Below are 4,839 nucleotides of genomic sequence, written 5' to 3' on the forward strand. Positions count from 1 at the left end.
GTAGGGTGATTTTCTACCATTCCAAGGCTTCCGGTTCATCTTAGGTTTGCATGTCATCAAAGATAAGTCATTTAATCGATAAGTCGATGTTCGGCTAAGTCCTTTGTTCATTCTAGGCTAGGGTTTTGTGTAATTCTCCTTAATCCCATATTCATGTGCTTAATGTTTATGAACTTGAGTTAGTTTATTGCTTTATTCTTGTTCAATTGATTGCTTGGTTGTTTAAACAATTTGTGTTTGCAATTATTGATTAGTACATCACTTGTTTTGTTTGTTCATCAACATTTAGGGTTAGGCTCTTGTGTCATTGAACTAATAATCATTGGTTAATGTTACTTAATTAGTTATCATAAAACATAAATTGGTAATTGTGTAGCTCAAGTTCAATTGTGTCAATAATTCTGTTAGGGTATCGTTTGTCATCACAATCAAACTATTAGGTGTAGTAATTACTGTGCAATAAAGACAAGTAAATCTGGGATTAAGTTGAAGAAACACATTACCCGAATTTAGAATGAATGCTTTTTATTAATATTATTTATAAACCTTTTTAAGTAATCATTTAGTTTTAATTAAATCTTTTTCTAAAAGCAGTTTGACATCGTCTGTCCACTTTAGTTATTAATTAATTTAGTAATATTAAACTTAGCACTTTCCTTGAGTCCCCATGGAGACGACCTTACTTACCCATACTAGTTTATAGGTATTTAAGTCTTTAATTGTTTTTGAGTAGACCGCGACAGCTTACGTCAACAATGCATGCAAATGTCTCACTCCTAATCTTTTTTACGGTCATAGCTCACATGAGTCGCCTAAATATGCCCCATTTTCCTTTTAGAACACCAAAAGCACACTCCATATCTTTTCTTGCCGACTGTCGGACCGTCACCACTTCGAGCATGACTATTAGGTTTTGGTGATCACCTCTCATATGTTGGGCTCACAACTCCATTGGACAACTTCTCCAAACAAGAGGTGTACAGTCGACGCTACCGATTATCCCATGTAGGTGATGTTTCTCTTCAAGTGCTTGATACAAAAGTGCGATGTCGTAGTTTGTCGGCCTACGTAAAAACTCGATGTCGTATAACTGATCTATGACATTACAAAAAACTGTATGCATTCACACAAAGTCCTACCAACCTTACATAAGTACTCATCCTATTAGTCGGGAAGATTACCGGTTACGAGTTGTTTAATGGCCGATGTGCATTTTTGTAATGCCATAAAACTCTTTCCCATTCTCCTGTCTATTTGAAACCACTCAAATTTGACTTTTTTACCACTTATAATAAAGCAAACGTTTCCACATAGTATGCATGTTGGAAGTTTGGGTATATGTGTGTGTGAATGAATGTCTTAAAAAATGGAAGTGATAAAACCTTGTACCACATCGGTTGGTGTCAAACACAAGCCCGGCTCACTGTTATCATTTATTGTTTCTATTTTATTGTTTCCGGTTCTAATACAGGATTACTAACAATGCATTGCTCAAAACAAAGCGTCGTATTTTGGGTTGTCAATAAAATAATCCTCCATCAGAAGTTGCATACCTAGATTTTTCGCGATCTCGCGTCATGTATCTTTTTTGGATGTTGTCGTGTCTTCTTCGGTTTATATGACACGCTCATAGAGAAATGAGAGGCTATTAATGGTTGAGAATATATTATCGTAGATGTTGGGTGAAATGAATTAATTTCCAAAATCATCCATCTTGTTTGAGCGTATACAGAAATTTGATAAAAATGTTTGAACGTTGAAATAAAATGGTTAACTAGAGGTGGCTTTATATTAACCTAAGTAATTTCTATTTTTTTTCCTTTTTTTTAATTTAAACGGCTATAAAGCCATTGTGTAACGGATTTCTAATCAAATTTCTTTCGTGAGTGGAACCATTGTGTAACGGCTTTCCAATCAAATTTCTTTTGTGAGTGGAATTTATGCCAACCACTCGCTTTGCCTACCCGGCAAAGGGTGGCATTGGTATAGCCGTTTGGGTAGTTAAAGCCGCGCAAGGGTACCAAGAAGGCCCTTCTGCCCTAAAAAGAACTTGGTTAAAAATATGACACTTAAATGCTTTAAATCAGTATTATATTAATATATATAAACATTTAATGCACATTAAAATCGTATCAACATCAAAAAGGACAATTAGCCATACAAGACCAAGTGTTGAGGGTTTATCGGTCCTTTGTAGACAAGTTGCTACTGCTAGAGCAGTTATTGCTTATGTGAGGTTTTTATTGATGGGGAGGCTCATGATTATGAACGCATGCTTATCCAATGAAGATCTAAATTAAGATCTGAGGATGATAGATTTTCGTATAGAAATATCTTAAGTAGCTTTGTTTTATTAAAGGCCAAATTTAAAAATAAATAAATAAATAAAAGGGACCTCGAGCAAGAAGCAAGAGATCCAAGAAGTACAAAGAGAAATACCTAACACAAGCTACAAAACTACCACCAACACAATTTGAGAGAGCGTATGAGCCGGATCTAGATCTTGTGATTACAACGTATCACTCGGATTCATCGGATTACAGTTATGATTACAATTAGGAAGCTATGATTACTTTAGTGTGTGTGGTGTGTGTGTTCTGGAGAGATTTTGGCAACGTAACGAGAGTAAATATGATTATGCAAAAACTCTTAATACGTTAGAATACTTGACAAGTATTTATAGAGATGACCTCATTCGTTAAGACATGCCTTAATGAATGAGTTATTCGTTACATTAAGACGAATGACCCTTCATTCGCTGTCTCATTCGTTAATCAAGGTTAACGAATGAAACTTACATTATGCGAATGTGACTCATTCGTTACTAAGTAACGAATGAGCCTTACAGTTAAGGCGAATGGGCTAAATACATAATTACCAAAATGCCCTTTACATTATATACTAATATAATAATCATATAAAGACCGAGACGCTCGAATCATATATCAACAAACTCTCCATCGTCTCAAGCTCTTTATACTTTAGCCTTGGAACATTTTTGTCTTCCAATCATTAAAACTATGAATCTTGAACGCATAGCAAACCCGAACGAGTCGCTGAAACTGCATCGCAAGATCATAGTCGCTTACGTTAGCAAATCGGATCTGATTATGGAATAGCGCGTCGTTATCAGACTCCGATAAGTTAACGAGCTACATAGGATCGATAACACGAATGAACTGTATATTCATTCCCGATCCTAGTACAATCACTGCTTCACTCGTTCTGTTGTCGTAATACCATCTATTGAACGACGTGAACAGACTCTAAGGGAATGTCTTCATAGGTACCCTCTTCATCGTCTTCGGCGGTTTCACTTGTGCTATTATCTTCCTCCAGCCCGTGCGCGGATCGATCTCGTCGATGTACTTGTGTATTGGCACCTGCGGCTTAAGGAATTTGAAACCACATAGAGCTTCGTGTAAAAGATGCTCATAGAACCATGTGGCCCATTGGTCTTTACCCTGATTCACAAATGGTCGGTTGGCCATGGTTCTCACATCCCAACGAGGCATCGTTAATACATCACGTATACGCTTAAAATAATATAACCTGTGTTCCCACTTGATAACGTATACCTTAAGATCAGAATCATACTGCCAAGCCACAATATCACCTTTGACAAACTTTGGACTCTTGTACTTCTTCATCTGGTATGCAGACGCTCGAATCTTTTCTTGTTGGATATCCTCCTATTCGTTGTAGCGAAGCGTTTCAATCATCATATTCATCTTCTCGACGTTGTGCTTAAACATACCATCCAAAGCAAGTTTACGCTTCTTCTCTTTTGCTGATAGGTGACTTATCTTGGCTTCCTTGTTCCACCATTCTCGTTCTTGTCTCAGACCTTCCTCTACCGCTTCAAAATGTTCTGTTGTAAAAAACGGAATACCAGAATCAGAATTATTCATGGTATACATATCTGGGTACTCCCCGGCAGTCACATCCTCCACTTCAACCTCATCATAATCTGGCACATTCCCATGTCGAATGCCAGATTACCAGTGTTAGTACTTTCCTTGAAATCCACCTCAACATCTTCAGACTTCCCTAACTCCTCAACCTTGTCCTCGTTCAGATCAAGAAGTAGAGTGATTTGTTCCTTTGTCAACGAGTGATCAACAAACTTGCCCTCTTTGATCTTATCAGCATTCACCATACTACCCACAATACCATTCATGCCCATAAACAATATCATATTAGCCGCAATCGTATTGACCGGCTTCATGCTCGCATAATCCTTGTACGGGATAATCTGTAAATTATTCCCGTCACCACCACTTCCACTGGTCCCCGCTTGTCTACCTTCCGACGATGAATTACCGCCGCCCAGTTGCTGATCACCAACTCCACCATTATCAAGATCTTTATCATCGTTCTTTAACTTTTTCAGCTCGTCATCCTTACACATCAACTGTAGGATAGTCTCGTCCTGTTTGTCTAATCTCTCCCCCTGAGCAGCAACAGGGGCTTTCAATTCCCTGTTTTCCTTATGAATAAATTGAATATTTCGATACATATTTCACTGCTCGATCCGCATATGCTCCTGAAACATACGATCAACTTGCATCTGATTTTGTTGCAGATGTATCAGATTCAGCAACTGGAACTTCTGAGCATTTGGAGAAGTGTGATAAAAGTTCGGATGAACTGGTTGCATAGGACCCTGAGGACGGTTAAACGCCATATACGAATTCTCGGGTCTTTGCAACATTGAAGGACAAACTGGAGCAGCTTGTGGTTGTGGACTCGGCATATGAGCTAGTACGGTCTGTAATATATCACTGAATCGAGGATCGGTCAGTGCAGTAGTCATTGATGTCATAGTAGGAGGAACAG

The sequence above is a fragment of the Bidens hawaiensis genome, unplaced genomic scaffold (assembly GCF_021521415.1).
Source record: "Bidens hawaiensis isolate Kalapana, Puna unplaced genomic scaffold, B.hawaiensis_p1.1 tig00026009_1, whole genome shotgun sequence".
Classification (NCBI taxonomy): domain Eukaryota; kingdom Viridiplantae; phylum Streptophyta; class Magnoliopsida; order Asterales; family Asteraceae; genus Bidens; species Bidens hawaiensis.